Source organism: Aquarana catesbeiana, linkage group LG02, assembly GCF_042186555.1.
Source record: "Aquarana catesbeiana isolate 2022-GZ linkage group LG02, ASM4218655v1, whole genome shotgun sequence".
NCBI lineage: Eukaryota > Metazoa > Chordata > Amphibia > Anura > Ranidae > Aquarana > Aquarana catesbeiana.
This window is the reverse complement of record NC_133325.1, coordinates 176,199,609-176,226,413: the sequence shown is the minus strand read 5'-3', so window position 1 is coordinate 176,226,413 and position 26,805 is coordinate 176,199,609.

Here is a 26,805-nt window from a genome sequence, read left to right as displayed (position 1 = left end):
GGACCTCTGTGTCCCGTGATGTATTTCAAAGAAAAGGATTTTACAGTTAAGCTGTTTTAAAAATCTTATTTTCTTATCATACGTCACGGGACACAGAGCCATAGTAGTTACTATGTGGGATGTCCCATAGCAATGCCAAATGAAGGGAGGGAGACACAACAAAAGTAGGGCACTAAGAGACTAGAGGACTTATACTGCTGTCTGCAGTACACTGCACCCAAAGGCGATATCCTCATGACCTTTTATAGTAGGTGACCGTGATATTGTGTCAATCTCGCCGCTGTTATCGGCGAGATTGACACCTGCGAGCCCCGTTGCGGGAGCCAAATGTGTTTTTTTTCCTTTCCCATTGAGCGACAAGCATTGCTGACATGTGTTTGGTATGAATCATTAGGGGGAACTCCATGCCAAATTTTAAATAAAAAACCGGCATGGGTTCCCCTCCAAGAGCATACCAGGCCCTGGTTTGGTATGGATTTTAAGGGGAACCCCCTACGCTGAAAAACGGCGTGAGGGTCCCCAAAATCCATACCAGACCCTTATCCGAGCACGCAGCCTGGCTGGTCAGGAAAGGGGGTGGGGACGCGCGAGTGCCCCCCCTTCTGAACCGTATCAGGCCGCATGTCCTCAACATGGGGGGTGGGTGCTTTGGGGAAGGGGGCGCCCTGTGGCCCCCCCACCCCAAAGCACCTTGTCCCCATGTTGATGAGGACAAGGGCCTCTTCCCAACAACCTTGGCTGTTGGTTGTCGGGGTCTGTGGGCGGGGGGCTTATCGGAATCCAGGAGCCCCCTTTAATAAGGGGGCCCCCAGATCCCGGCCCCCCACCCTATGTGAATGAGTATGGGGGAACATCATAGAGAGTGCGAAGCAAGTGGTCGTTGAAAAAATACAGATAAGGCGACACCTGGCCTTTGATAGTACTCAAGGCCAGCTTCATTTCTAATCCCATCTGTAGAAATTCAAGGATCCTACCTATGACATATTTCCTGGGATGCCAACCCCTGGATTCACACCAGGAGACATATGCCTTCCAGACTCTATAATATATGAATCTGGAGGGCGGCTTCCTAGCATTAACTAAAGTAGAAACTACTGAACCTCACAGCCCACGCTCCTTCAGAATGTGGGTCTCAACAGCCAAACCATTAAATTTAGCATTTGTAAGGTAGGATGGAATACCGGACCTTGCGAGAGAAAGTCTGGCCATGGTGGTAGGGTCCATAGGTCCCCTACCGCCATCTTTATGATCTCTGCATACCAAGATCTCCTGGGCCACACCGGGGCCACAAGAATCACCTCCTTCCCTTCCTGCTTGATGCTGCGAAGAAGTCGCGGAAGCAACAGAAAAGGAGGGAATGCATAGATCAGTGAAAACTGATCCCACGGAAAAACCAAGGCATCTGTTCCACATGCCAGCGGATCCTTTGTCCTTGACACAAAGTTGTTGATCATTTTGTTGAACCTGGATGCAATCAGATCCACGTCCGGAATTCCCCATCTTTGACATATTGATAGAAAGATGTCGGGGTGAAGAGACCATTCTCCCGGGAACAACTGTTGGCGACTCAAGTAGTCCGCCTGCCAATTCTCTATTCCTGGAATGAAGACTGCCGATAGGCAAGGAATGTTGTCTTCTGCCCAAGATAGGATATGATTCACTTCTCTCTGGGCCGCACGACTTCTCGTGCCCCCTTGGTGATTGATATAGGCCACTGCTGTGGCATTGCCGGTTTGGATCCAGACAGGACAATTCCGTAATCTGAGCATCCAGGCTTTCAGGGCCAGACAAGCTGCCCGAATCTTTAGAATATTAATGGACAAGGTAATTTCTGATTTGGACCATCTTCCCTGGACAGACGCTTCTTCTAGGACTGCTCTCCAGCCCAGAAGGCTGGCATCTGTTATTACCACTTTCCAGGTAACTGGTAGAAAGGATTTTCCTTTTTGGAGAGTCTTGGTTATCAACCACCAACTGAGGATTTGACGCACTTTTGGGGATAAATGCATTGGGAAGTCAAGAGCTTGGACCTTCTTGTTCCAAGTTGACAGGATGCTGTTTTGCAGCAGTCTCGAATGAAACTGAGCATAAGGAACGGCCTTGAATTAAGCCACCATCTTTCCCAACAATCTCATGCAAAGTCGAATAGAAGGATTCTTCTTTGCTTTGACCACCTGAATCAGTTCTCTTATGGAACTGATCTTTGCCTGGGGCAAAAACACCCTCTTCTGAGCTGTATCTATGATCAGACCCAAGTACTCCAATCTCCTTGATGATTTTAAGGAAGATTTCTCTAGGTTGAGAATCCAACCTAGGTATTTTAGATAGCTGACCGTGGTGACCAAACTTTGGTTTAAGCGGGCTACCAACTGATCTATCAAGAGTAGATCGTCTAAGTAAGCTAGAATCATTATACCCTGAGGCCTTAATATGGCTAAAGGGGGAGCCAAGACCTTTGTAAACACTCGAGGTGCAGTAGCTAGACCGAAAGGCAGAGCTACAAACTGAAAATTAAGATTTTCTATCTCGAAGCATAGATATTTCTGATGAACGGGAAAAATAGGTATATGGAGGTAAGCATCCTTGATGTCGTTGACCCTGAGGTTTACCTCTTGAACTTGACGGTGGAGGCCGTCGTGACTGCCTGGAGGCTGATGCTCCTGGCACTGGAGAAGAAGCTTATTTTAAAAGAAAAACGCTTAAACTTCTTAACTGGTAAAAGGGAACTTATTCCATTAGAAATTCTTTGGATGTATTTATCCAGATCGTCCCCAAACAACAGTTCACAGTGAAATGGAAAACTAGCCAAGTGCTTTTTGCACGGCGCTTCGGCTGATGAATTTTTCAACCATAGAACTCTACGCACATGCACTAGCCCGAGCATAAGTCGTGTGGCCTGGAGAATAGAATCTCTCATAGCGTCTATTGTAAAACATAACGCCTCTGATATCCCGGCTAAATCTTTGGCCTGCTGATCAGGAATAATCTTGAGCACCTGTTTAAACTGGTCTTTTAAGGACTGACATACACTGAATCCCCCATTTCTTATTAAACTCTTCCTCCATAGGATAAAGTGTTGAAAACTTTTTGGGAGGAAAAAACTGTTTATCTGGGTGCTCCCACTCAGAATACATAAGCTTTTTTAGTAACGAATGGACAGGAAAAGCATGAATAGCTTGGGTAGGCTTTAGCGAACCCAATACAAATGAACACAAACAAGAAGTGGGCTCATCGACTGACTCCGCTACTGGCAGCAAAAATGTGGAGCGGACCAATTGAGTGAGAGATTGTACCAACAACCTTTCTTGTGAACCCGACCCTTCCGTATTAGACTCTTCAGAAGAAGAGTCATCAGCCTCTTCCTGGTCCCCTGAGAGAAATTCGTCATCTCTCGCTCCCTGTTTCTCAGTTTGAGGGTTCTGGGTAATGGAAGGGGACCTGTTACGCTTAGTCCCACTCTGGGATGCGATTAACACATCAATCTTTTGTTCCAAGCCTAAAATGGTTGAGGAAATAATCTCTTCAGTAATATATACAGGGGCTGCAGTGTTCTGCCGCGTACACACAGTCGGAATTTCGGCCCGCAAAAGACAGATGAGAGTTTTTCGTCGGAAAATGCGTCAGTGTGCATGCTCCATCGGTCTTTTGCTGGCGGAATTCCAGCCAGCAAAAGATTGAGAGCATGCTCTCAATTTTTCGGTCGGGAAAAGTTCCTATGCAAAAATGCGATTGTCTGTGGCAATTCCGACGCGCAAAATCCCTACGCATGCTCCGAAACAATTCGACGTATGCTCGGAAGCATTGAACGTCATTTTCTCGGCTCGTCCTAGTGTTGTACATCTTGACGGTCGTAATTTCAGCGAACTTTTGTGTGACTGTGTGTATGCAAGGCAAACTTGAGCGGAATCCCGGTGGAAAAGCCGCCATATCTTTTTCCGACGAGAAAACCGATCGTGTATATGCGGCATTAAGAGCAGCTGCAACACCCTACGTCCCTGATGGCTCACTCTTACCAGCCATTTCACTTTCAGGGGAGGATACCATCTTTTTTAAGATGGTTCTAGGCTTCCTTGTGGCTGTATAAGTCTTTCTATAGCCCTTTTTTGAGGTGTTTTTACCCCCCTTTTGACCATTGCACGATGCACAAAGCAGAGGTACTACCAGAAGGAACACATCCACTGCTTGAGCAATAGTCCAGCCCTGCCGCTGCTATTAATGCTCAGCCTGATGCAATAGTAAATGTGTCAAAAGGAATGCCTGTGTCACCAAACCTCTTTCATGCCCCTCTTTGCTCTTGTGTCCCTCTGTCAGCTTGCAGCAGCAACAATAGAGCTTTTAAAAAGCACATTCCTGCACTGGACGTTGGAGGACGCCAACACTGCGCTAAGCCCCGCCCCCTCCATCGCATTCCGCAGGGTTTTCTGTGGTAAAAACCAACAGTCCCAATCTTCACCCTTCACTGTGGGTTCTCATAACAAACCTTCAGGAGACAGGGACCCTCGGGGAACCCACAATCCTGGACCTGTAATAGCATGCCGCTAGTAAAACTTTATGGCCTTAATACCAAAAGTCCCGGGATCCAGCTCTCTAAAAAGAGAAGCATTTACAGGCAAAACCTCGTTTCTTCGGACACGAGACCCGGGTACCATTCAATTCGGCCTAAAAGACACTTTGAATGGATCTGGCTGCTTAGCTAGCCCCAACAAGGATTGCTCCAGTGGAGCTCAGCACATCTTCACTCGTGACCAACACCTTAGACACTGGCGAAAAAACTGAAGTACTCCCAGTAGTGGGAGGGGTTATATAGGGAGTGGACTTCTTGTCTTAGGGTGTGCCAGTGTCCATCACCTGAAGGTGGCCTATAACCCACAGAGTAACTACTATGGCTCTGTGTCCCATGATGTATTATAAGAAATCAGCCTTCCTGTCTCTTGACAAAACCAATGTGAACAAAGACAGCATAGGAAAGTACAATTAGAATAATTGTCACGCTACTGCCTACATTGGAGCCAATCTTCCCTTGCAGTGAAGCATCAGTAAAATCTTAAACCTCTAACTTCTGAGTGTGCCAAATGTTTGCGTCTCCCTGCTGCACTCTGTGTCCCCCTTTCTTAAACCATTGGGGTTGATTTCCTAAAGGCAAATCCACTTTGCACTACAAGTGCACTTGGAAGTGCAGTCATTGTAGATCTGAGGGGAAGCTCGGCTGATTTTATCATCCAATCATTTACAAGCAAAAATGCTGTTTTTTATTTTCCCTGCATGTCCCCCTCAGATCCACAGCGACTGTACTTCCAAGTGCACTTGCAGTGCACTTGTGGTGCAAAGTGGATTTGCCTTTAGTAAATAACACCCCCCCCCCCCTGTCCATTTAGAGATAAAGACTTTGTTAGTGCCAATGACAGGCACTAACTGGATTATTGGATGAGATGTTAATTAAAGTGAAATAAAGCAAAGATAGATTGTAAATGAAGTGAATTATATCGATACATTCATGGGCAGAGGAAGTTTTCTGTTTTTCAGTCCCTCCTATAATAGACCTTTGCAGTGCCACAGGTTTTTATCAACTAGTTAGGTCCTTGACAATCAGCTGGATTCTGCTTCTCTGCTTAACAAACCATGAAATTCTCACCAATGTGATTTCAGGAAAGCAATCTAATTTTCTTGTAAAAATGTCCACTAATTTCTCTGTTTTTGCACACAGGTGATTTATAAATAAATGCTTTGAAGGTAAAACGTATCTGTTCACCTGTAGGAATATATAAGAACAGAAGGACTTCTGAGAATTTCTGGCAATGCGGCCCCTCCAGCAGGAGAACTTTCTGTGCCTGTTCAGACTGTTCTGTTCTTGATATGAGCACACTAACTGCTCAACAGGAAGGACAGGGAAGCAGAAAAGTGTCAGAACGTGTTTTTATTGGAGCAAGTTGATAAAAAATGAGGCTTTCTAACATCATTAAGCGTCACAGGTTCTTGGAACACTGGTAAGTGGAGGAAGAGCATGTATTATCTTTGATATTGCTGATGGCCCATAGACTGTGCTGGAACCCAGTATTTGGGATGGGCGAATGGTTCGGCCTGAGCATGAGTTTGTGCCAAACATTGGCCGTTCGCACGTTCGACGAACACAGGAATTATCGGGGCGATCGACCGTTTGTTCGGCTTGCCGAATGACCACAACGCACTGCACCACCGCACAGTGCATTGGAATCCCTGTTTGGCTGAAGCAATGAAAGCTTTGCCCAATCAGGGCACAGAGCACTGTCAGAGCTATGATTGGATGCTGTCATGATGACTATATCCAATAATGACTCATTGCTCTTAGTCACGCCCCACACTATAAAAGTATTCTTTCAATAGCGGCCATTTGTAGTGTGATATCAGTGTGGAGAGAGATAGAACAGGACTCTGTTCAGTGCTACTAGACAGTTAGTGTGCTATTCTGATTCTATTGTCTAGTGTAGAATATCAGTTTAGTGTGAATCTAGTGATAGTTCAGTCAGTGTGAGTGTAGTAGTGACCATTCATCTTTACATTAGTGTGAATCTAGTGATAGTTCAGTCATTGTGAGTTTAGGGACCACCATTCATCTTTACATTAATGTGAATCTAGTGATATTTCAGTCAGTGTGAGTGTAGTAAGCATTCATTTTTACATTAGTGTCAGTTTATTGTGTCAGGGCAGGTTTACTGCAGTATTGTTCAGTGCGTTACATGCCTTTTAACGCAGTATATTTCAGTGCATTACTGCAAGTTTAACGCCGTATATTTCTGTCGTTACGTGCCATTTAACACAGTATATTTCTGTGCATTAGTGCACGTTTAACGCAGTATATTTCAATGCATTACTGAAAGTTTAATGCCATATATTTCAGTGCGTTACTGCAAGTTTAATGCTGTATGTTTCAGTGCGTTACGCGCCGTTTAACGCACTATATTTCTGTGCGTTACTGCTAATTTTTTTTTTTAAATCAGATTCTTTTTATTGATTTTTAAAACATAAGAAGAGAAAAAACTCTTCCTTAATACAAAAACAAAAACATACATCAAATTACGTTGCCAAGGACATATTATTATCCAAATATACAGTCAATCAGCTTATGTTTCCTGCAATTTTATGGTATATATAGGCTTACAATCAATCTATGAAAACTAATCTTTACATATCTATACCAATTTCAGCTTTACCTCGTATTTTCTATAATTAGTAAGTGTGTCCTTTTAGTACTTTGTACCCCTACTCCGCTCCCGGTCCTTCAACGGACAATCGGTCGGTGTAGAGGTACCTCTCCCCCCTAAACAATGGGGGGGGGGGGGGGGGGATAGTGTCTGCTTTCTTCTTTTAACTAATATATAATTAAAACCTTATAACTCGTCACCGCAGAGTAAGACAACTTCTCATCAAAATTATTAACAGTTTGATCTATATTCTGAGTCCCTATGACATCATAGCATCCTGTATCCATTCAATGTAGACAGCCTCCCTTCTCAAACAAGGGGGGTAGGCGTCTGCGTTCTGCCACCTAGTATTTTATTTTGGACCAATTGGAAGGGGGCTAAACCAGGTACCTCCAACCAAGGATCCCATATACGTTCAAATTTTGCTGGGCTACCCCTGTGTTGGTATGTCAGCTTTTCCCTCAATAGAGTTTCATTTATGGTATTCACCCATTCTGCGTGTGTCGGTGGTGTCACCGAAAGCCATTTCTTAGCTATAAGTTTTCTAGCAATAAACAACATTCTGGTGATTGCTATATACGTATGTGGTGTATATAGTTCTTCGTCCAACCATCCCAACAGACACAGCTTGGGGTCAACCACAAATGTAAGATTCCATATTTTATTTATAGAGCTGATTATTTCAGACCAGTATCTTTGTAATTTTGGGCACTTCCAGAGCATGTGTATAAGGGTGCCATTATCTATCTTACAACGGGGGCAAAATGGTTCATCTCTTCTGTTCCATTTATATAATTTATAGGGGGTACGGTAGGTTCGGTGTATAATGAATAGTTGCGTGAGTTTTTGGGAAGAGGAAAGAGACACTTTAGGCACAGTCTCCATTATAGCAGACCATTCCTCATCTGTAATGTGACCTATATCCTCCCCCCAACTTGTCCTGCATTTTAGTGACATAGTCTTGGATATCTGCATTATTAGTGATTCATATATAGATGATATCTGCCCTTTCCTAGACATTGAGTTTACCAGCTGTGTAAGCACCGTTGGTCTAGTTAATTCCCACTTAGAAAGTGTAGTTTGTGCTGAGATGGCGTGCCTAAGTTGTAAATATTGAAAGAACACAACATTTGGTATGCCATATTCTTCTCTTAGGGATTGAAAGTCCCGTAAAAGTCCTCCTTGGTATAACTGCTTAATATACACCACCCCACTCCTAGACCATACAGAGAAGCCCTTTAATTTACACAGTTCGGGAAAATTGCTATTGTTCCATATACGAGACCATTCAGAGTACCCTTCATAATGAAAATGTTGCTTGGCCTTGTTCCATATCTTATCTATAAGCACCAAAGTTTTGTATTCAGGTACCCTACGGAACTCTCCTGCTTCCAAGCACTCCACAGGGCCCCCATTCGAGAGTAATGTACATATAATATTGCTCGCAGGGTCAGATAACTCAGAGTTCTGCCAACCCGTCAGGTGTTGCAATTGGGCCGCTATAAAATAATAATATGGGTTTGGGACTGCCAGCCCGCCCGAGTCCTTTGCCTCCTGTAGTGTTTCCAATTTAATACGCGGCACCTGTTTCCTCCAGATCAAAGAGCGAAATATGGTGTTACATTTTTTGAAAATGTGTATAGGGATCCATATAGGGGCGTTGTGGAGCGCATACAAAAGTTGTGGACCCCAGACCATTTTTATCAGGTTACATCGGCCAACTACCGAAAGGGGCAGTTTTATCCAACTGGCTGTTTTTTCCTGGAATTTTTTAATCAATGGATTTATATTAAGTTTAACATATAGTTCTAAATTGGGGTGGATGACTATGCCTAAGTATTGGAAAGTATCTACTACCTTTATCTGGTCTGCTGCTGAGGGAAGTGGCAACACAAGGGGGTCCAATGGTAACAATGTGGATTTGTCCCAGTTTATCTTGAACCCTGAATAGGATCCAAATTTACTAATTAACTCCATGAGACTTGTTAAGGAGGCAGACGTGTCGCCCAAAAAGATGAGCGCATCGTCAGCATACAAGGCTATTTTATCTTCCAAATTTCCCCTTTTAAAACCGCATATAGTCAGGTTCTCTCTGATAGCAGCAGCCAGAGGCTCTATGGCCAAAGCAAAGAGCAATGGGGATAATGGGCAGCCTTGTCTTGTTCCCCTGTGCAAATCAAAGAAGGAAGAGAGTGTGTTGTTAATTCTAATACATGCTTTTGGTTTTCTGTATAGTAGTTTGATCCAGGATATGAATGTCTCTCCCAAGTTGAACTTCTCTAGCACCCTCCAAAGATAATTCCATTCTACGCTATCGAATGCCTTAGCGGCGTCTAGAGACAGGATAGCTCTTTGACCTGTATTATCTGTTGGGATTTGCATGTTTAAATATAGTCTGCGAAGATTGTGTGCTGTGGATCTGTTCTGTATAAATCCCGATTGATCCGGGTGCACTATTTTTGTCACCACCTTAGACAACCGCATAGCGAGGACTTTAGTGAGCAATTTCAAATCATTATTCAAAAGTGATATGGGCCTGTAAGACTCAGGTTGGATCGGATCCTTCCCGGGTTTCAACAGGACCACTACCACTGCCTCGTACATGGAGTCTGGTAATGAATCATTGGTGTGTGCATCCTTAATTGTGTGTAGCAATTCCGGTAAGAGTATGCCACCAAATTTTTTATACATCTCTACCGGGAGACCATCATTCCCCGGGGCCTTAGAATTGGGGAATGTTGCTAATGCAAGTTGCAATTCTTCTAGAGATATAGGTGCATTTAGTAGTTTTTTGTCTTCCCCCTGTATTGTCGGAAGTGAGATTCCATCTAAAAACTCAGTTAAGTCTTCTTCAGGGTAACTCACCTTCGAGGAATACACATCCTGGAAAAAAGTACAGAATCCCTTCATAATTGAAGGGGTGTCCATAGCTACTTGTGTTGGTGATACCGCCAAGCGGTGAATAATTGGTGATGGCTGCTGTGATTTGGCTATTACCGCTAACATGTGTCCTGTTTTTTCTCCCTCTTCAAAGTATGTTTGTGCGGTAAAGAAACGTTTGTTTTCTGCTTGTTGGGTATGTATGGTGCGATACATTTTTTGTGCGTCTTTCCATTTTCTTTCACTATCAGGTGTGGGTGTCTGTAGGAATTCCTCCTCAGCTTTGTCTACCGCAATGCTGCCGTCAGCTGCCCATTGTCGCGTTACTGCTAATTTAATGCAGTATAGTTCAGTGTGTTACTGCAAGTTTAAGGCAACATATTTCAGTGCATTAGTGCGCGTTTAACGCAATAGATTTCAAGGCATTACTGCAATTTTAATGCCGTATATTTCAGTGTGTTACTGCAAGTTTAATGCTGTATATTTCAGTGTGTTATTGCAGGTTTAACGCAGTATATTGCAGCGCGTCAGTGCAATTTTACTGCTGTATATTATAGTGTGTCAGTGGAGTGTGTCTGTGTATTAAGTACTCAAGTTAAAGTGCACCAAACACCACTTTTCATTGATTAAAGTGCATCCACGTGCACATTTCCACATCTTTTTGCATTTTGTTAATAAGCATGTCTGGGAGGACAACAGGGAGAGGCAGACATTCCCATGGCACCGTGAGGAGGCCAGCAGCGTTTATGTCCACAGGCAAAGGTGGACGTAGTCAGTCCTCAGGCAGGGCATAATTTCCTCTGTGTGGTGATGTTGCCCATGCTATCCAGCCACAGCATGCAGAGGAGGTGGTGGACTGGCTTACTAAACCATCCTGATCCTCCTCATCCTCCTTCACCCAAGCAGAGACTAGTGCGCAGTCCACTGCAGCTGCCAGAGTGGCTAAACCTGCCTCCTTGTCCACAGCTATTCCTGCCATATCCCCAGCATCAGGCATGGAAGAGTCAGCTGAATTATTTGAACACAGCGTCAGCCACTTGCCCCTTGACAATGTGCAGCCATTACTTGATTCAGATGTTGGTTCTGAGGTTGAGGAAGGCAGGAACATGAGTCTAAAGAGAGGGGAGAACACTGGTACATAAATTGGCATTCATGTTCCCTCAGCTGCAGCGTATTGCCAAGTTGTCTCCAGTGGTAATGAGAATGCAGGAGATGATGATGATGAGGTCACTGACTCGACTTGGGTGCCGGATAGAGCAGAGGTCGAAAGTGAGGGTGAGGCACAACCCCAACAAGGCAGCCATCATTTAAGAGTAGAGAGCAGCCACCCTTTTCCATCACATTTTGGAGTTATCTCCCGGCCCACTTCCCACAGCTCAGCTGTCTGGGCCTTTTTAAGCACATGCGCAGCGAATGCAAATTTTGTCTCAAGCACATCAAGTGTTAAAAAACACCAGCCATTTGGGTACCACATGTTTGACAAGGCATTTAACCTCCCACCACTCAGCCCATTGGCATAAGCACCTGAAAGCCACACAAGGGGGGCAATTCCTCTTCCTCCTCCTTACTCATGTCAGTCTGCCCCCACTATACCTCATGACCTCTCAGCAGCCTCCACTGACAGGGATGATGGTATAGCGAAGGGTGTCCTAGGTCCTTGCAGCACATCTGCCAGTAGCACACCACCAGCTGTAGACTATAGCCGGCAAATTTCTCTGCCCCATCTGCTGCAGCGAAAAAATAGTCACTGCCACCCACATGCCCAGCGTCTAAATGCAAGCTTGTCAAAGCTGCTGGCTTTACAACTTCTGCCTTTCTGTCTGATGGATTCTGCCCCTTTCCGTAAATTTGCAGAATGTGCTGTACCACAATGGCAGGTTCCCAGTCGCTATTTCTTTTCACGTAAGGCCCATTCCAGCTCTGTACCATCACGTGAAAGACAATGTTGTGGCATTGTTGGGCAAGGTAGTCAGCCACAAAGTCCACATTACTGCTGACACATGGTGCAGCAAGCATGGTCAGGGACGATACATTTAGTTCACAGCACACTGGGTAACTCTGCTTGCAACTTGGAAGGATGCAGGACAGGGCACAGTGCTGCAACTTGTTGTGCCGCCACCACTCCATAGAGCTAGTGGTGATGATGCAAGATTTGTCAGCTCTACACCTCCTCCTCCTGCTGAGTTGTCCTATGCACCACAAGTACTCCCTAAGCATTCAAGGGGCTATTCAATGAGTCATGCTAAAAGGTACCATACACTGCTTCAACTGGTGTGTCTAGGGAACAGAAACCACACCGGTGCAGAGATTCTTGCAGCTCTGCAGGGGCAGGCCCAGAGGTGGTTCACACAACGCCAGCTGGAGCCAGGAATGGTGGTGTGCGATAAGGGCACAAACCTCCTGTCCGCCCTTAGACAGGGAAAGTTGACAATTTGATGCCATAGACGCTGGGGATCCCCCCCTTCTTCTGTCCCGGAGCAAGCTCTTATTTTTCACAGAATGGCTTTCCTCTGTATGGACATCTCTGCAGTGCCGCTATGGTTGCTTGAACCAGTGCCCTCTAGTGGCCATTTACTCACAGAGCCAACAGCACACCTTACCCGGAAGTCTTAGCACGCCCAGCTGACTCTCCCTGTCTGTCCCGAATTCACACATGCTGGTCGTATGGAGGGAACTGGTTGGTCACAACGTTAAGCTGAAGGAGGGGTAAGAATATTTTACGGACTGAAGCTGATCCCTTGCTGTACCTCTACACATCTTACCCCTCACGCTTAAACCTTCTGGCTGAACAGCGCTGTTTAGCACGGATGCACTGCAGCAGTGACCATCCGTTCATCCCGGGAGCCAGCCATAAGCATGGGACTTTGCACATTTAATTTCCGACATCCTGGGGATCCAAGAGACTATACCTATACAAAAAATATGTGTATGGAATACAGGTGTACGCTGGGGCAATGGCTTCTGTGCTTCAACCATCATTTCAAACAAGTTTTATAGTCTATACATCCCATTTGAGCTGACTGCCATGTCCACATATATTCATTCAAGTTCTGGCCAGGGCATACCTATACTATTGCTTTAGTCAGAGTTTGGGTCAGTACATATCAACTTGGTGTATACTGTTGGACACTGCTACATATTGAAAACCATACTGGCAGGTATATCGGGTATTTCTGTTCAAACTACATAACTGTATTGACAGGACTTGGACTGTGTCTGATTCCACTGGATAACCAGCAGCCATATATAGTACGCTTGTACCATTTAATGACATACAGTGGGGATATACATGTATGTAAGCCCAGGCATGGGCACATTCATCATTAGGAAATATCCGACAGTATCCCTTAACCTGTTTGTGCTCTTTCCAGTGGATATCATCCCATGTAGTCAACCATTGGATTCACTACATCCACCAGTACATTCTGCTCAGAGACTTGGGGGGTGGGTTGACCCACCAGTGTCTAATTTTTTAAATCTACGTTGGTCACTTTTATGTACATATTTTCTATAGTCACATGATATTGTGGAGGAACGGATCCCACCTGTGTGGATCAGTTCCACATACGTGGGATCCCTTACCTTTTGTTTTTATGCAAATTTTTCAATAAAGTTTTTTTTATAGTTTTGATCTCACTACGTGGTAGCTTCTCCCTTTGTTGGCAATCTTGGGGCCATTCTGGTCCCTTTTTTCTTTTTCTGTTCTATTATTTGTTGTTACTTGGGAGGGAGCCCGTCATATTGACGAATCGTACAGATCCAACCTTATGTTACACTCTACATGAGTTGATTCATATTAGGGGTGGTTTTTAGTACTATTTTTGTCTACAAAGTTGACATATGTGCCATGCCTGGCACATGTCCTCAATTTGGTGGTGCAGTGTTTCGTAAATAGGTACCGAGGGTTGGAAGATCTGTTAAAGCAGAACAGAAGAGTCTGTAGCCATTTCAGGCGGTCATACACAGCCAGTGCTTGGTTTGCTGAAATTCAGCGGGAATTCCACCTGCCCATAAACCTCCTGATTTGTGATATGCCCACCAGGTGGAACCCAACTTTGGCAATGCTGCAGCGGCTGCAATTTCAGCAGAGAGCTGTCAACGAGTACCTGTGTGAGTATGGCACAACGACAGGCTCAGGCGGGCTCTGCTTTTTTTCCCACGCCAATGGCTGCTCATAAAGGATGCATGGACTGTCACCATTTGAGGAGGTCACAAGGATGGTGAGCAAAGACAATGCATGCATCAGCGACACAATCCCTGTTGTGTTCCTGCTGGAGCAGACTCTGCGTGGCACTATTGACAGGGCACTTGAGGCAGAGTAGCGGGAGGAAGAGGAGGCCTTTATTTCCTCTCAAAGCCCACTTTATGCAGACACCATTGTTCCTACGCCACAGAACACACAAGAGGAGAGGGAGGAAGAGGATTCTTGGCAGTTTTGGAGGCACTTAAGCAGAGAAAGACATACATCAAACAGTAAGTGATGGTTTTCCATCCCCATAACCCTTGGGAGTAGTACGTGGCTAGGAGGAGGCAGTTCCAGATACTATAATCCCCAGTGACCCCAACGAGTCTGCTTCTCATGCCTCCACAAATTTTCGGTGCATGGGCTCCTCATGCTTCAAAGCCCGCGAAAGGACCCAAGAATACGTAGTATAAAGGAGAAGGATCACTATTGGTTGGCAATCCTCCTTGACCACTGTTACAAGGGGGAAGTCTCAGAACTCATCAAGTCCCCACAGAGAGTGCAGAGGATGAAATCTCTTGAGGACACCTTAAAGAGGAGTTTAACGCTTTTCCAGACTCTAGTATAACTTGGTTTTGAGGCTTCTGTTGGTCATGAGAGGAGCCGTGGAGAAAGCGGCCGCCTAAATGAGTTCCTTTCACTATTTTTTTAGTCCTTGCCGCCCAGGGCTGTCAGCTTCCACATCCCATCGGCAGTGTCTGCCTCACATGGTGGAAGATTATCTAGGGGCGAAAACAGAGATGGAGAGCTTTCCAGTGGACAATCCACTGGCTTGCTGGGTCATGAGAGTAGACCACTGGCCAGAACTTGTCCAGTATGCAATTGAGTTGCTGGGCTGCCCTGCATCCAGCGTGCTTTCCGAACGGCTATTCAGTGCTGCTGGAGGTTTTGTTACTGATGATAGAACGCGTCTGACCACAGATTCTGTTGACTGTCTGACATTTATCAAAATGAATCAGTCCTGGATTACCAGCAGCTATGAAGCCCCTGATGCCGATGTTGCTGATTAAGTGTTTTTGGGATGTGGAATCTCTGCAGTACTTCTAGGCTGCCTAGCATTGTGGGTGTTGATTTCATCTGGAAGAATTTTTTTTGGTGTAGGTTTCATGGGCACAATTAACACCCAAAGACTAATTTTTCCGCCCCTGTTTGACAGGTGCATATCATTTCAATTGTTGACAGCAAGCCCAATTCTTGCTTTCATTAAGAGTACCTCTATAGGGTTACAGTGAGAAGGCACCACCAACACCCAAACACCAATTTTTCCACACCTATTTGACAGGTGCATGTCATTGCAATTTTTGACAGCAAGGCCAATTCTTGCTTTCATCAAGGGTATCTCTATAGGGTTACGGTGTGAATGCTCCACAGCCACCCAAAGACCAATTTTTTGGCACCTGTTACTTCTATCCAAAGTCTGTAGAATCTTGTTCCCAGTGCACTACATTGTGGCCTCATCATACAGACTGGCTCAGCCGTTGCTTACAAAATAAAGAAAGCTTGCAGGGTAAATGTCATTTTGGCTTTATAAATGCAATTATTGCTGCAGCAGCTTCTATACACAGTACAGATGTGCCACTTTACAGGTAGACTAAGGGGACCCCCAGGCACTATATTTAAAGGAATTTTTCATTTTTATGCTTTCACTTTAAGCAGCAATAAATCACTGCTCATTTAAAAATGATGTTTTTTTACAAACTTTTTTTATTGATACATGTCCCCCAGGGCAGTACCTGGACCCCCATAACCATTGTATGCCTAATTACTTGCATATAAGCCTTCAAAATGGGCACTTTTGATTTTTGCAATTCGGGTCCCATAGACTTCAATGGGGTTTGTTATTCGATTCCGAACTTTTGCAATGTTCGAAAGTTCTGGAGCGCACCGAACAGGGGGTCGTTCGGTCCATCCCTACCCAGCATATATGGATTTATGATGTGGAATGTGGCTATACTATGTGAGATTCAGAAGCTTCACCTAAATGTTAAAAAAATGAACTGTTTGACATTTAACATAATATTAATATCTTTTCAGGACATACATATTATTCATTTTTTTATTGTTTCATATTAGGTAGACAGGTAAAGTTAGAGGAAGTGAAAACAATTAATTGACAATGTAATATTGAAGGACTTTCATACTGTGAAAATGTTAAAGTGGTAATAAACCCAAAAGCAAACATTTATTATATTGGAATTTACCAATTCTTAGATGTGGTGACTGCATTCATTTTCTTTTTTAGGCTTTCTTTCTTTTATTTTTACCTAGTGATCCTGCCAGTAAGTCTGTTGTTTTTCAAAAGAACACGCTGTCCTACCAATGCAGCAGTTAGAGGAATGAGACAAACAATTTACCACTGACAGGGGGGCTTACAATGATAAGCTTTTGTTTATGTAAAAACTTTATTCCAAAAGGAAAAAAACTGCTGTAACTTCTTATAAAGTGTGAGCTGGAGTTTGGGTTTAACTGATGATAATGCTGCTGTACAAAGGTGCCCCCTGTGCTCCTTCATCCAGAATGTAGGCACTCTTATACAGGAGGTGTATTACTGGCCAGATCACCAGTTGAAAACAGAGGGAAAACTGCCAAAAAAGTAAACAAACAGAAAATCAATGCATCCATCACATCTAAGGATTAGAAAGCTGAAATATATTTCACTTTTTGTTTTAGGTTTACAGTAATACCACCTTAAAGTGGATGTAAACCTGATTCATGAAATTTGACCTGGGCACATATATCCGTAGTCCATGTCCCGTCCATGTCCCGTCCGTCCCATGTCTTTCTGCTACTCCGTTCCTCTGTTATCAGCATGATAACTTCTGACAAGTTCTCCAACACAGGAGATGAAAGCAGCTAGAAATTTGTGTCGGAAGGGAGCTTAGAGATAGATAAGCATTGACCTGGTCTATTCACAGCACAGCTCTGCAAGTTTCTTTGTTCCTCTGCCTATGTGTAGGGGGGGGGCCTTTCCTCCAATCATCTGTCACACAGTATATGCCTAGACTCCCCTCCCATTTCTTTATCAGGAAGAAAAATTTCTAACACGATGTGCAATTTCTAAACAGCCTAGAAAGCTGAAGACAACAGATATAAAACTTATGTAGGGAGATTTGTTTCATCTCTGTGTATCATCTGAGGTTATTCACTTCACTGGGTATATGTGAAGATTTACATCCACTTTAACCATTTCAATACAGGGAACTTTTACCCCCTTCCTGCCCAGTCCAAATTTCCGCTTTCAGCACTGTTTCACTTTTAAATGACAATTTGGCTGCCATGCGACACTGTACCCATATGACATTTTTCATTTTTTTTTCCCCACAAATAGAGCTGTCTTTTGGCGGTATTTGATCACTACTGGTTTGTTTATTTTTTGCACTACAAATAAAAAAAAAATACCAAAAATCTTCGAAAAAAAACCCCGTTCTTTGTTTCTGTTATAAAATTTTGTAAATAAGTATATTTTCTCCTTCAGTGACGGGCACTGGTGAGACAGCACAGATGAGATGGCACTGATAAGGAGGCAATAATATGCAGCACTGATGGGCACTGACAGGCACAGTTGAGGTGACACTGATGAGGAGGCACTAATATGCAGCACTGATGGGCACTGGTAGGTGGCACCGATGGGCGGCAATGACGGACACTGATGGGCAGCACTGATAGATGGCACTGATAGGCAGCACTGACTGGCATTACAAATAGGCACTGACTGGCATTACTGAAGGGCATTGACTGGCATTACTGATGGGCACTGATTGGCATCCTTTATGGGCACTGATAGGCATCACATGTGGGTACAGGTGGGCATCACTGGTGGGGCACTGATGGGGAACACTGGTGGACATTGCTGATGGGTCTGTACTGATCATCAATGTGCTGATTATCAGCTCAGACCCCCCCCCCCCTATCAGGAGAGCTGCTGATCGGCTCTGCTCTACCCTCGCCTTGTCAGCGCGAATGGAGGAAAGCTGATAAACGTCACTCCCTGGTTATCATGTGATCGCGTGGTAAAGAGCCTACGTCATAGGCTCTTTACCTAGATCGGAGATGTGGTGTGTCGGATTAACACACTACACCAATGATTGCCGTGCTGCATGCCCCTGGGGGCACGCACGAGCCGCTTATCCTGCTGGGCATCATGGTCGGGGGGAAGTGATTAAAGTAAAATTAAAGGCAAAACTTTTTGTTTTAGTTTTGGATAGAGTGGAGAGGGATTAGATCACCTGTCAGTTTTTATTGCTTTCTGCGTCCTCGTTAAGGAGATTCACCCTCTCTACTTTTCCTGTTTACCATTATCATTGAAAGTAAAAGAAAATCCCAAATTTTGGGTTGTCCTCAGATAAGTAATAGAGGGGAAATCTTCCAATGGGGACACTAGTTCTGGTGACCTAGGGGTCCCCAAGGAATTCCCCTAACTTGCAGTGATTTCCTTTCACTTCCTGTTTGGCTATGGCACAGGAAGTAAAGGGAAATCATACCGCTTTCATAGTAGTATACAGCTTTCATATGATGCATAGAAGATAGAATCCATAGACCGTCATACAACTCATGTTTTAAGACGGAGGCCAGAAATGGCAGCCTTCATATTTTTCTAATGACAGGTGTGCAATAAAGGAATTGGATCTGTATTAGACATTGGTTTCATTGGTCATTGGTCACAAGTTTGAAATAACGCTGCCACAGAATCCATTGCTCTGTAACTGTATCGAGGAGAAGTGGTTCTTTTATTCAGCTGGCAGTAGGGTTGCTCCCCATCTCATATAATACGGGATCCCCCCAGATTTTCTTTTGGCATGTTGCATCCTGAATTAAGTCAATACGGAATGCAGTTTGTCTCGTAATTCTATCTTTGCAATACCTTTGCTGACTTCTCAGTCAGTGGGCGCTGTGGTGGCTTGTGGAAGTTACATACTACAGATCCCGTCATTCTGTGCATTACTTACTCCTGACCCCTGCGCTGTTTGCACTACTTATTCCTGACCACAACACTCTGCATCCTGTCCTTGTACCCATTACATAGGACCCCTGCACTCTTTCCAATACACACCCCTGCCTTACAGACTCCTGCACTATATCTACTATATTGTACATTACATACTTCTGACCAAATTGTTTATTGTCTCAACAGTTGCTGGTTACTAAGAAGTCCCTCTTTTAAAGTGGAGTTCCAGACACAAATACTATAGCTGCTGACTTTTAATAAGGACACTTTCCTGTCCAGGGAGCCTGCAATGTCGGCCCACCGAGGCCGATTCGTCCACCGGCTCGGGTGCAGGCACCACCAGTGCAACTAAGAGAAACCGGCAGTGGAGCCTCCAGGTTTCACAGCAGTTTTCCTACTGCGCATGCGAGTAGCGCAGCACTTTCTGAATGGCCACCTCATCTTCTGGGATACACACAGGTCCCAGAAGGCAACGGTGGGGAAGGAGGAGGGCTCACCGCAGAAAAGGGAAATTACGTACCTCGCCATGGCCGAGCTGGGACAGAAGTACAACTTTGTCATTCATAAAAGGCAAGAAAGAAAAAAAAATATATATATAATATATCCATCCAAAAACGAGGGGTGGAGGGGTGGTCTTTAGTGTAAGACCTTCTTGTAAAGTTGGATGGAACTCCGCTTTAATGATGTTCTTTTGTAAGGTGGGCTCAGACAAAGAGCTAGCTCTTTGTTGATTTTTAGTGCACATAAAAGCACATGTAAATGGAAGTGCTTCTTTTTTTTTTTGTTAAAAATTATTGTGCTGAGGTTTATACAGATCTGAGATTCTTGCTTGTGGATCAGCATTTAAAGCATATTTTATGGCTACAAAGACTGTGACATACTGTACAGTGCATTCAAAAAGTATTCACAGCGCTTCACTTTTTCACATTTTATGTTACAGCCTTATTCCAAAATAGATTCAATTGATTATTTTCCCCAAAATTCTACAAACAAATATCCCATAATGACAATGTGAAAAAAGTTTGTTTGAAATCTTTGCAAATTTATTAAAAATAAAAAACAAAAACAAAATCACATGTAAATAATTATTCACACTGATATATCAAATGTGCAGCGCTAAACAGAAATAAAATAAATTTAAAAAATGAATATAAAACTAATAACTCATGCATATATCCTATAATGTGAAAAAAAACATAAAATACAATATATAATTAAAGTGCATGTGCTCCGTGTGATGCACACAAATCCTCAATAATATAAAAAGTCCATTATACAAACCTAAACATAGCGCAAAAAATAAAATCTTAATGCAATGTCCAAAAACTATATATAGGGAAAGTGTGCGTGCTCCGTGTATTGCACAAAAAAAATCCTTAAGCCCCATACACACTATCAGATTTTCTGCTGATTTTTTCCTTCAGATTTACCAAAACCATATAATATGAGGTCAAATCTTAGGAGTTTCAATATGTATGCAACCAGGCAGGCCCTTCCACTACATGGTTTTGGTAAATCTGAAGACAAAAATCAGCAGAAAATCTGATAGTGTGTATGGGGCTTAAGGATTTTTCCCTATATATAGTTTTGGACATTGCATTAAGATTTTATTTTTTGCTCTATGTTTATGTTTGTATAATGGACTTTTTATATTATCGAGGATTTGAGGATTTATTTTTCGTTTTTTATTGAGGTTAGTAGTGTGGCAGCTCACAAGGTTGTACCTACTTGTTTTACATAAGTATTCACAGCCTTTGATCAGTACTTTGTTGAAGCACCTTTTGGCACCAATTACAAACTCAAGTTTTTTTGAGTATGATTCTACAAGCTTGGCACACCTATTTTTGGGCAGTTTCTCCTATTCTTCTTTGCAGAACCTCTCAAATTCCATCAGGTTGGATGGGGAACATTGGTGCACAGCCATTTTCAGATCTCTCCAGAGATGTTCAATCGGGTTCAAGTCTAAGCTCTGGCTGGGCCACTAAAGGACATCCACAGAGTTGTCCCGTAGCCACTCCTTTGTTATCTTGGCTGTGTGCTTAGGGCTGTTGTCCTGTTGGAAGATGATCCTTCGTCCCAGTCTGAGGTTCAGAGTGCTCTGGAGCAGGTTTTCATCAAGGATGTCTCTGTACATTGCTGCATTCATCTTTCCCTCGATATTGACTAGTCTCCCAGTTCCTGCCGCTGAAAAACATCCCCACAGGATGATACTGCCACCAGCATGCTTCATTGGAGGGATGGCATCGGCCAGGTGATGAGCGTTGCCTGGTTTCGTCCAGGCATGACGCTTGCCATTTAGATCAAAGAGTTTAATCTTTGTTTATCAGACCAGAGAATTTTGTTTCTCATGGTCTGAAAGTCCTTCAGGTGCATTTTATCAAACTTCAGGCGGGCTGTCATGTGCATTTTACATAGGAGTGGCTTCCGTCTGGCCACTCTACCATACAGGCCTGATTGGTGAAGTGCTGCAGAGATGGTTGTTCTGGAAGCTTCTCCACTTTCCACAGAGAAACGCTGTAGCTCTGTAGGGACCATCGGGTTCTTAGTCACCTCCCTGACTAAATCCCTTCACCTCTAATCACACAGTTTGCCCGGGCGACCGTCTCTAGGAGAAGTCCTGGTGGTTCCAAACTTCTTCCATTTATGGATGATGGAGGCCACTGTGCTCTTCGGAACCTTAATGTTGCAAAAAAAAAAATCTGTACCCTTCCCCAGATCTATGCCTTGATACAATCCTGTCTCGGAGATCTACAGACAATTTCTCTGACTTCATGGTTTGGTTTGTGCTCTGACATGCACTATTCACTGTGGGACCTTATATAGACAGGTCTGTGCTTTTCCAAATCATGTCCAATCATGTCAAATCATGTTCAACTGAATTTACCACAGGTGGACTCCAATCAAGTTGTAGAAACATCTAAAGGATGATAAGTGGGAAACAGGATGTACCTGAGCTCAATTTTGAGTGCCATGACAAAGGCTGTGAATACTTATGTCCATGTGATTTTTTTAGTTTTTCATTTTTAATAAATTTGCAAATATTTCAAACAAACCCCTTTCACTATGTCATTATGGGGTATTGTTTGTAGAATTTTGAGGAAAATAATGAATTTAATCTATTTTGGAATATGGCTGTAACATAACAAAATGTGGAAAAAGTGAAGCGCTGTGAATACTTTCCGGATTCACTGTATGTGTGCTGCGCATTCAGTGGGTAGGCTTGGGTTTTATTTAACAATATCCCTTTAAGCCCCTTCCACTGTTAAAACAGTTTGGCCACATCCAATGGTCATCACTCTTCTTGGGGTGCTCAAAGGTCTTTTATAATCCAAGGTAGTGTGATGGGGGCAGTACAATGTAAAGTGTTGGGTTCAGTACAAAGCAATGGGTTGGGGGCAGTACAATGTAATGTTATGGGGGTAGTACAATGTAATGTAATGCAGAACAGTACCGTGTACTACGCTGGAGAGAAGTACAATGTAATGTGTTGGGGGACAGTACATTGTAATATGATAGAGGACAGTACAATGTAAAGTGATGGGGAGCAGCAGCACAATATAATATGAAGGGGGCAGTGCAAAGTAATGTGATGGGATGGGAAGCAGTACAATGTAATGTGTTTGGGACAGTACAATGTATTGTGATGGGGGACAGTAGTGCAATGTAATGGTTTGGGGACAGTACAATCCAATGTGTTGGGGGTGTACAATGTAACATGATGCAGGAGAGTGCAATGTAATGTCAGGGCCGGGGCAGTACAATGTCATGGGTTGGAGGGCAATACTATACAATGTGTTGGGAGCAGTACAATGTAATATGCTGAGGCAGTGCAAATTTCAGCCCATTAAATACAGTATGACACAGCATGCTATGATTGCCCCCTACTCCGCCCTCTGCTTCTTATTTTGCCAGAACATTGCTGACAACCCTAACTGGCAGATGGCCAAGCTTGACAATTTCTACAAAACTGGGATGACAACTGGGTTCTTCATGACTGAAAGATACACTTTCTTCCAATTGTTATCAAGATGTACAATAGATGGTTGGGTTCAGGGCCAGATTAAGAACATCATGCGCCTGGTGCTGAGGATTTTGTTAAGGCTTTTTATAAAAAAAGAAATAAATAAATATACAAACAACTTTTTGTTATAACAAATTAAATTAAATAGAGAGAGGGAGGATGAGAGAGAGAGCGAGGGGATGAGAGAGGGGTGAGGGGTAAAGGAGGGGGGATGAGAGAGAGGATGCGCATGAGCATGCGTGGGAGTGACAGCAACGCAGCCCGGCCAAGGCAAGTGACCAAAAGCATAGAACCTGGAAGGAAGACTGGGTGAAGATGGAAGAGCAGTGCTGGAGGGTTCAGTCTGACAGGTAAGTGTACTGTAATGTGCTAATATGCTGTGCATACTAGTACATTATGGCATAACCTACCTCAGGACCTCTAAAAAGTAGTAATGTTACTACCGCTTTAATATCACAGGATCCCAGGAGTCTCTTATGGAGCCCCCTATTGACCCGGTGGCCCTTGGGCAGTGTAGGATGTCCAATGAGTAAAAAACAAGTGGAATTTGGGTGAACCAAGATGGTTTTCATATTGAAAAAGTTATTTATTCAGAATTATCCCTTTAAATAGATGGCAGTTAGGGAGACAGAGATGTTGTTAAAGTTCACAATTTTATTATAAAAGTTGCAGATGATTGTTTAGTAAATAATCACTTTTGTGAATTAATATCCACCCTGAATAAGAAGCTGGCCGAATAGGAGCCAACTTCAGCTTCATCGTGGGCCAGTGGTTGGGAACCTCAGCGGTAATAAAGACAAGTACTGGAAAGTTGACGTGGTCTGCCAGTAGTAAAGATGGCGGGCGGAGACACCGAGGCGTGCCTCTACTACCGCTGGAGAAGGGGGTGGTCACGCGGGGGGGGGGTGCGGTCAGGTTATTGGTGGGCGGTGGTCAGCTGATCTCGGGCCGGTGTCAGGCCGGTTCTCTGTTCCCGGATCAGTGAGAGGATAGAAGAGGCGCCATGAACGGACACGTCCTACTCTACTCCGGGGTCTCCGTGGCCTTCTGGGCGACACTCATCATCGTAGGTGAGAGACCTCCGTGTGTGACCTCCCATCCCCCCTTCTATATCTGCCCCCTTAGACCTCCCAATCACCCTGAACCCCACCTCCTATATCATCTGTGTAGCCCCAAATGTGTGACCTCCAATCACCTGCCGGTCTAAAACTACCCCTCAGATCACCCTGAACCCCCACATCATATATCACCCCCCCATGTGACTCCCACCCCCCCCCGCCTACTCCTTCTACTGACACCCCTCAATTCCTTACCATCACCCTGAACCCCCACCTCCTATATCTGTGTACCCCCCAATATATCACCTCCCCGACCACCTTCCTCTACATCACCCAGATAACCCCCCCATCCCCCAATATCTGACCCCCCTACCTCACCCTCATACCTGAACCCACACCTCATATATCATCTCTGTACCTCCCAATATATCCCCTCCTTCTTCTCTAACCTCACCGCAGTCACCCCAATACCTAAATATCCCACTTCATAGATCTTCATAATCCCCCCCAATCACTATTCACACCTGAACCCCACTTATATCATTATTGAACCCCCCTCATATCACCCCCCCCCCTAATCACCTCACCACCTCAATCACCCCAATACCTGAACCCCACTTCATATATCATCCATGTACCCCTCCTACTACAGACCCCCCCATATAACTATCACCCCGATATCTGAGCCCCACTTAGATCTCTACACCCCCCTACAAATCTCCATACCCAAATCCCGTATGTCTCCTGTCACCCCCACACTGCACCATCCCCATATTTCTGTATATCCCCCAAATACCTCCATCACCCCAATACCTGACATGTATATTTCTCCTGTCACCCCCACACTGCACCCCCCATATATCGTCTGTATACCTCCATCACCCCAATACTTGACACTAATATTTCTCCTGTCACCCCAACACTGCACAGCCTGCACCACCTCCCCATATAATAGTATACTCCCCTCCCCCTATACCTCCATCACCCCAATACCTGACCTGTATGCCCTCTGTCATCCCTATATTGCAAAGTCCACCGTTCCAATATTCTATCTCTGCCCCCCAGCCCCCTTTCTGGGGTCCCCCTGGCCTTCCAATCTCATCACATAATGGGGACCCTCATGTTTTCTTCCCACACATCCCCTCCCCCACCCCAAAATCTGAACATGTTGCTTTAATGGAACCCCCAGATCAGATGATCCTCTTCTTTCTGCACCCCCTTGTCTCTGTGACCCCCCCCCACATATTGATATTATGATGTACCGAAATCATACATAGAGGGATTGGGGGGGGGGGTCACTTTAGCATTCCTTAAACATGGAGGTGATGAAGTAGAAGGTGGTCAGTGAGAGGTTCCTGTGTATGGCGGATATGTGTGATCCCCTCCCCCATCCAGGGGGGTACAGATGTCAGTTTTGGGAAGTGTCTCCGGCAGTCTCACCGTTTCCATTCCTCCGATTGTCTCGTGATGATTATTCCTGGAAATAACATTATAGAGGAGTCAGGACACCCCCTCCCTCATCAGATCTGAGGGGTCTACAGATCATTTTTATTCGATATATTGTTGTGATGTGAAGATTTTAGTACCGGTCTGTTCAGTTATCTCTGTGGATGGGGGAGGGGGGAGGGGTCGTTGTTTGGGGTAAACATTGGGCTCGCCTGGTCTTAGTTGGGGAAGTCCGGATCATTCTGTCATTTATCCAGATCTCCAGGAGATCTTAATCTTCCAGCTACAGTGTACACAACCTCCGCTCACCCCCCCCCCAATATACAAATATCCCCCCCATTACACATTTATTTACTGATACATAAGAACTGTCTGTGTTGCCACTGAGCCTCCAGATTCAGACTGATCCTGGAAGTACTGAGCTCCTCGGCTCACCATACATGGTACTATCACACCGTACAATCTACTTTACAGTCATCTTTTTGTATCCAATCAGGGAGGCCCTTCCACTGCATAGCTGATGGTAGAGCTAAAGGAGATTGTATAGTGTATGGCCACCTTTTATGTTTGATTTATTTTTATTGGTTTTCCAAAAAAGTACAGAAATCAGCGTGTGTGTGTGTATATATATTCCGGAGACACGTATATACAGTGCCTACTTTGGGGAAAGATACTTTGTGCGCCTCCACTGTGTACTGCCCGATCCTCACCTTCCTTTATAAACCTCATCAATAGGACATCACCAAACCCGACACCTTCATTATAGGGGTCTCCCAATATACAGTGCCTTGAAAAAGTATTCATACCCCTTGAAATTCCCCACATTTTGTCATGTTACAACCAAAAACATAAATGTATTTTATTGGGATTTTATGTGATAGACCAACACAAAGTTGCACATAATTGTGAAGTGGAAGGAAAATGATAAATGATACAAATAAATATGTGAAAAGTGAAGTGAAGCCCTCAGAGGTTTGTTGGAGAACCTTAGTGAACAAACAGCATCATGAAGGCCAAGGAACACACCAGACAGG